This window comes from Arvicanthis niloticus, chromosome 8 (assembly GCF_011762505.2).
Source record: "Arvicanthis niloticus isolate mArvNil1 chromosome 8, mArvNil1.pat.X, whole genome shotgun sequence".
Classification (NCBI taxonomy): domain Eukaryota; kingdom Metazoa; phylum Chordata; class Mammalia; order Rodentia; family Muridae; genus Arvicanthis; species Arvicanthis niloticus.
Genome location: NC_047665.1, coordinates 38,721,641 through 38,729,381, shown reverse-complemented (window position 1 = coordinate 38,729,381; position 7,741 = coordinate 38,721,641). Strand labels below are relative to the sequence as shown.

At 40.8% G+C, this 7,741-nt stretch overlaps 1 pseudogene; it reads left to right on the top strand.

Moving 5' to 3' along the window:
* The first annotated feature begins 307 nt into the window (after positions 1-307).
* On the top strand, positions 308-2,164 carry LOC117714066 (ATP-binding cassette sub-family F member 2 pseudogene; annotated as a pseudogene).
* The last annotated feature ends 5,577 nt before the right edge of the window (positions 2,165-7,741 follow it).

Here is a 7,741-nt window from a genome sequence, read left to right as displayed (position 1 = left end):
AGCCTAGGGTAACCACCTAGGTAAGTCTCTGTCATTTTAATGGATACAGAGGCTTTTGGATTATGATTCTTGCCCAAATTCATCCTCTCAGATTTCTGATGGTGTTAATGGCTAGCTGTAGCTTTTTTAGTTTGACAACAGCAAGCACAGATACAGATGCCTGGTCAGTCTATTACATATGTTTTTAAAAATTAGGTTTTGCTTTGTCTAGAGCTATTGTCTTGTGCTTAAAAAGGTAGTCTCAAGAGGCTGAGTGGAGAGGCCCCCACTCCTTAAAGAATAGTAACTACCCCTACGACTCATTACCATGGCTTCTGACCTGGCCAAAAAGAAGGCAGTCAAAAAGAAGGAAGTTAACAAAACACCATAGCAGCCCAGAATAGGACATGAAGAAAATGGCAATGCTATCATAGAATCTCAGGTGGCAGAGGGGAAAAACCATAAGGAGGCCAATGGCAGAGAGACCACAGGTGATAGAGAAGTGGATTTGGTGACCAAGGAGCTGGAGGATTTGAGATGAAGAAAGCTGCTGCTCAAGCTGTCACGAGCATCCTGGCCTCTCACCCCAACAGTAATGACATCCACATCATCAACCCCTCACTCAGCTTTCATGGTCAAGAGCTGCTCAGCTACAACAAACTGAAATTAAATTCAGACTGGTGTTATGACCTCATTAGCTTAGATGGAATTGGAAAGTCCATGCTGCTGCCTGATATTGGGAAACTTGAGGTGCCAATGCCAGAGCAAATGGAGATCAACCATCTGACCCACGAGATGTCTCCTAACTAAAAAACATCCTTGTAGTGTGCAGTGGCGATGGAAACCAAGTGGGCCATGCTGGAGAGAGAGGCTGAGCGGTTAGCTCATGAGAATGTGGAGTGTGAGAAGCTCATGGAACTCTATGAACAGCTGGAAGAGCTGGATGCTAAAAACCCCAAGATGAGGGTCTCAAGCATCTTACACCAATCAGGTTTCACACTCGCCATGCAGTGCAAGAAGCTGAAACAAGTCAGTGGTGGCTGACAGATGAGAGTTGGGTCTGCTAGAGCCTTCTTTATTCATTCCTTCATGCTGCATCTGGACAAGCCTACCAACCACCAGGACCTGGATGCATACATGTGGCTAAAGACTTTCAGGTGCATCCTAGTCCTTCTGTCCCATTTCCAGGACTTCCTGAATGAGGTCTGTACCAAAATCATCCACATCCACAACAGAAACTAAGTATTGCACAGTAACTATGATCAGTATGTGAAGACACAGCTGGAGCTGGAAGACAACCAGATGAGGTTTTACTGGGAGAAGGACCAGATACTACACATGAAGAACTACATTGCCAGGTTTGGCCACAGCAGTCCCAAACTAGTCAGATACTCTCAAAGCAAAGATAAAACACTTCAAAAATAATGGCAGCAGGACAGAAAGTGTTTTGAGTGACAAGATGCTTATGTTTTATTTCTTACCATGTGGAAGATCCCACCACCTGTCATTATGGTGCAGAACCTGAGCTTCAAGTATGCAAAAGATGAGCCTTGCATCCACAATAATTTAGAACTTTGCATTGACCTTGACACAAGTGGCTCAGGTAGGACCCAACAGTGCAAAGAAGTCCACTCTGTGGAAGCTGATAACTGGAGATCTTCTGCACACAGATGGAATGATCGGGATGCATTCTCATGTCAAGATACGGTGTTGCTATCTGCACCTACAGAAGCAGCTGGACCAGGACCTTTCACTGTTGGAGTACATGATGAAGTGCTACCCAGAGATCAAAGAGAAGGAATAAGGAAAATCATTGGGAGATATGGCCTCACTGAGAACAGTAGGTGAGGCCAATCTGGAACCTGTCAGATGGGCAGAAGTACCAAGAGTGTCTGGCCTGGCTGGCCTGGAAGAACCCTCACATGCTCTTTCTGGACCAGCCTACTAATCACCTGGACATCAAGACCACTGATGCTCAGACAGATGCCATCAATGAGTTTGAGGGTGGCACGATGCTAGTCAGCCATGACTTCAGACTTATCTAGTAGGTTTCACAGGAGATTTGGGTCTGTGAAAAGCAGACAATCACCATAGGCCTGGAGACAGCCTAGTCTACAAGGGACAGCTCAAGCCCAAGCTGGTAGATGAAGAGATCCAGCTCACCAAGAGGACATACAATGTGTGAGCCCTCAGCCAGGTTTTGGTCAGGAATGCCACCTGGAAACTGCCAGCTGACACCTGACCAGCCACTCAGGGCAGGACCCTGAAGCTGCACTCCTACATTGCTGCCCCCAGCCTTCTCCCTTAGCCTAACTTTGCTGCATCTTATCTCCAGCTGGACAGCACCTGTCCTTGTCCCATCTTCTTTCCATTTGGGTCCATCTGTCTGTCTGGATTCAACTGACTGTTCTCTCTAGACTCTTGCTGGTTACTTTGCCCTGAAAGATACAGCAAGGGGCGCCTGAATTAACCCAAGCCCTGGTCTGGCTCTGGAAGGATTCAAGTGCCTCCTTTTATGGGTTTTGTGTTTATGGGTTTCATGAAGTTGGAGAAATACCACCAGTTTATCACTCCCATTCTTTATTGCTTCTGGTTTGGAGCTCTGGGCCAGGGCCTTAATCTTGGTCAGTATTTTAATAATTATTTAACAGTGTAGATCTATGTGTCATCTACCAAGTGTCCAATAAAGAAAGAAGAAGCTAAGGTCCCCTCCAAAAAAAAAAATAAAAAAGCAGACTCATACACTTTATCCTGCAAACAGGCTTCATATTAAAGAAGAGTTTCTAAAGATTTTGAGGGACTAGGAAAATAATTTAAAATGGAAGTTATGAATGTCTAAATATATAAAAATGTAAATAAGTTATGAGGGTCTAAGAAAGTAATTTAATGTACATAAATTCAAGTTGTGAAGGTCTGAGGATACAAAAGCCTAAGTAAATTGTGAGAGTCTGAAAAGGTAATTTAAAATATATAAAGACAAGTTGTAAAGGTTTAAAAAATTATCTAAGGTATATATTAAAACATTTTCAAATGTTTCAGATTTTTTTCTCTTGCTGTTATTGTTATATTAAAACCTCAAATGTTCAGAGTTTTAACATTAATAGAGTTTAAATTTAACTGTAAGATTTTAAACTTTAGCATTGGTTCCAAGCCTGTATTTGTTCCAGCAGATTTCCAAGCAACTAAAGACTGCAAACTTCAAAACACACAAGCCTTAAGTGGTCCTTCAAAACTAGCAAGCCCAGAACTTACTAAAGGCCAATGTAACCCATATCGACTGAAGAAAATTCCTACACGCTTGAGTCCCAGTTTTGAACCAGCATTCCAGACGGCTCCAAAATTACCTGCTAACCCCAGGTGGTCTAACAGAACCTGGACAGGAGAAGTCATGTTCCCTGCCCACTCCCAGCCTTTGACCATCAATCCAGTCCTCTTGGGCCCTGAAAATGACATCCTAATTAATTTCTGCTGAGTTACAAAAGAGAGTACACTGCCTCTTATCATCAAAAGAAAAAAAATCTAGAATGTTAGATCCAAAGGAAATTAGTTTCATTTACCAAAGGAGTCACTTCCCTTCTTCTCTGGCAAAAGAGACAAATAGTTATCTATGATGCTATTTTCATACCAAAGCTCAAAATCTACTTTTGGTTATGCTATTTTTTGTTTTTGTTTTTTTATTTTATATTTTATTTACCTGTCAGATGCCATCCCCTTTCTCCATTTCCCCTTCCTAGAAAACCCCTATCTCATGCCCCCTTTTCCTTTTTGCTTTTATACAATTTTTTAAAATGTTAATCAAAGGCGTTATAAGTTCGGTAATGCTCAATCAGAAGTATAACCCAATACCCAACCTAGATATATAAACTATCTTTGACTGTTGGAGACACGTGAACATCTGCCTCCATGCCCCCCTCTTTCTCTCTCTTTCTCTCTCTCTCATCACCTAGCTTCTCCTCTCTTTCATCTTCTCCTCTCCTTACTCCATCTCTTCCTCTCAGTACTCCTTCCCCCTTAGCTCCTCCTACATATCACCCTTCCTGTTAAAATAAAACTTTTCTCTCAAAATACAATTAGAGCATAATTATTCCTAATTGTGCCAGTGAGGTACAAGATAGTCCTAATACTCAGTCCATCATTTTGTTCACTAACCAGAACCTCTGTCATCTCTCCTAACTAAAACACTTAGTTTTGAATCTGGCTTTTTTCTTGGCTTTAGAATGAATGTCAGCTGAAAACCATCCACTCGGATCTTTTCTCTCAAAGTAAATAGCCAGGATTGGCTATGAGGCTATAAGTTTTCAACCCTGTCAGAAATACAGAATGACTGAGTTAACTGAAATTATGGGAAGCACAAAGCATAGCTTCTAAAACATAGCCAATTTATAGAGACCGCTGAATACCTGGACAGTCCCTATACTACAGAACGTTGGAGCATCCGATCTTCAGCCTTCTGGCCCAAAAACATCTGACAGACCTTAGTGATGAAGAATTATTAAGGGCTGATTACTCTGTCTTGGCAGATATAATCAGTTGACTATTCTACAAGTGTGTCCTTTTCTGGACAGTAATTTGTCTGTAGAGTCTGTAGATGGAAAGAGGCAATTCTTGTCTAGTAGCTGACTCACCACAATTGGAATAACTCCAAAGATGCTCAATTTCTTCTTAGAATCCAAGACAGGAAGCTGTCATGAGCAGACAGGTCTCTAATCAAAATGAACATTAATATATAAATATTTGTAACGTCAATTCTATGGACTTCTGACATTTTGAAAACCAACTATCCATGTAAGGTAACCTGGATTGTTGTCTGTTAACTCCTTTCAGCTATTTCTAAATAAAATATGGAAAACACCCTAACAATAAACTCAAAGCCATGAATTTGCTATAGTCCCTTAACTCAGAGGCTAACCGTCCCAAATCAGTTTAAAAAAGTTAAAGAAGGACTGGGTCTAAGCCTTGTAGTCCTAAATGTGTTATACAGGTACAATGCCCATGAGAGTATCAATATTCATCTCACTTTTATATCAATAAGAAGCTCGTACCAATGAAAATATCACCCTTCCTGTTAAAATAAAACTTTTCTCTCAAAATACAATTAGAGCATAATTATTCCTAATTGTGCCAGTGAGGTACAAGATAGTCCTAATACTCAGTCCATCATTTTGTTCACTAACCAGAACCTCTGTCATCTCTCCTAACTAAAACTTAAATTTTAATCAAATCTTAAATTTTAAATCTTAAATTTTAAATCAAAGTAAATTTTGTACCATTTAAGAAATTATGACTTCATCTTGATATTAATTATACAGATTTCTACCAGTAGGTTATGGCTATGTAATAAGTTCTAGCTAATCCTCCCTGTTCCTTGGTTATGCTATTTATCGTAAGACAAAAGCCAAAGACAGTAACTAAAACTGAAGAAACACAAATTTTAAACAATTTCAAATATTGATGGTTAGGCTCTTGAGAATTGAATCTGGAAACCATATTTATTTGCAAGTACTCAGGGAACAAATTAGTAGGTTGCCTCATGATATCTCCACACACATAGGCCAGGTGTTTGGCTCATGTTTCTCCCCCATTGGATGCTCTAATCTACTCTCTGTTCTCAAAGCATGAGTACACAATGTCTAACTAGAAGTCACATATCTCTCATCTTTCAGGTGTTTACAGTTTTCTTTCTAGTAAGATAGACCTAGAAACATGAAATCCACATTTTACCTGTAAATTCTGAAGTTTGTTTTGAAGAATAATTGAAAAGAGATTGCAGCTTGACATAATGAACCTTTAAAGAAAAAAACCCAGAAACCTCATGCAGACTATATCTCAGTATTTTTGCATCCAAGCATATATAAAGAAAATTTTTAAAATCAAAAATAATGAGCAAAATCTTGAAAGTGCTCTGGGAGAAACAAGAGACTATCTGTAAGAAAACAATGGTTTCTAAATAACACTCATAAAGACACCATGAAACTGAGACAGAACTCACTTGATCATCTCTTTTTCAGAAATGCCTCCTTTGACTGGTGGTGCAGAATGGCAAGTTCGGTCTTCAGAAATTAGTGTCATTTGTGCCAAATATTCACCCATCCCTAAAAGTCCAAATTAAGTTTCTATCCTGACTAAATTACTTTAGAAGTTTTTGTGCCAGTCTGGCTGACAGATTAGTGTATATAGAGAGTAGCAGAGCTCACACAGGGATTCATGTTTCCCAGGATAGATGAGGTATAATATGACTGAGCATTGACTTAAACCTGGGACCTTAGAGTCTCAAATAATATTAATTTCACTAAATCCTGTGTTTTTTCTCCTTGTAGTTATCAAGTAAGAGTAACATGTAGCTCTCTCTTAGGGTTTTATTGCTGTGATAAGACACCATGACCAAAAGCAATTCGTGAAGGGAATGGTTTATTTCAGCCTGTATTCTCAAGTCACACTCTATCATAGGACAGGGACTCAAGGCAGGAACCAACCAGAAGGCAGGAACTGAAGCAGAGGTCATAGAGGAATACTGCCTACTAGCTCATGACCCATGGTTTGCTAAATATACCTTCTTATAGACTCAAGACCACTTGCCAAGGGTCATCAATCATCAACCATTAATCAAGACAATACCCTACAAATTTCCCTACATACCTATCTCATAGAGGTATATTCTCAGTTAAGAGTCTCTCTTCCCAGATGTCAGGTTTATGTCAAATTGACATAAACCCACGAACACAGTTCTCTCCTACTTCAGTTTCATGGATACATAATGGTAGTCAACCAGTCAATTCCAAAGAGTGCTGTGAGTTGAGCTATTGTGAGCACTGTCTATTACCATAACCACGAAGATACCTGTCCCCTCATACTCAGATCATCTCATTTGTTTTTAGGGATTCCATGTAGACAGGGAAAATCTGCCACTAAGTTTAGAAGAAGGAGCTGTTCATCCTGATTAAGTCATTGCTCTCACTAATAACTTGCCCAGGCTCTCACAGTGTAGCCTTGTCTGGCATGGAAGTCACAGAGATCTGCCTTTCAAGTGCAAAGAGTGCCACTGTGTTCTGCCAAGAATCTAGTAAATAGAAAGAGAGAAAAAGAAAAAGAAAAAAAAAAACTTTTAAAGAAAGCACAGTGTTGTCCTTCCAGTCTGGGCCCAGGAACTGAGCAGATCCAAGACGGCAGCTCTGCCCCCAATCACACAGAACCCAGAGGAAGCGTGGATCCCAGGAACTCTAACCCGGGCAATATCTTAGGTAAGCAGACAGCAACGCTCACGCCAAACAGGGAGTAACTGGGACCCACGAGGACCCTGGAAGTCACTCCCAGCCCAGAGCACTGGCTCCTTCCAGTCTGGGCCAGAGCAGTGAGCAGATCTTGGGTGGCAGCTCTGCCCCCAATCTCTAAGAACCCAGAGGAAGCGGGGCTCCCAGAGCTCTAACCTGGACAGCATCCCATCTGCGCTTGAGCACTGAGCAGATTTGGGGCCCCAGCACTTACCCCAGTAGTTACACCCACCCCACAAAGTTCTGATACAACCAAGATAATAGGAAAGACAGGCTCCAGTCAGGGACAGGGCAGGTAACACTAAGGAGATACAGATGACAAAAGGCAAGCACAAGAACATAAGCATCAGTAACCCAGGGTACTTGGCATCATTAGAACCTAGTTCTCCCACACTATAAAGTCCTCAATTCCCCATATCACCAGGAAAGCAAAATTCAGATTTAAAATCATTTCTAATGATGATGATAGAGGACTTTAAGAAGGACATAAAAAC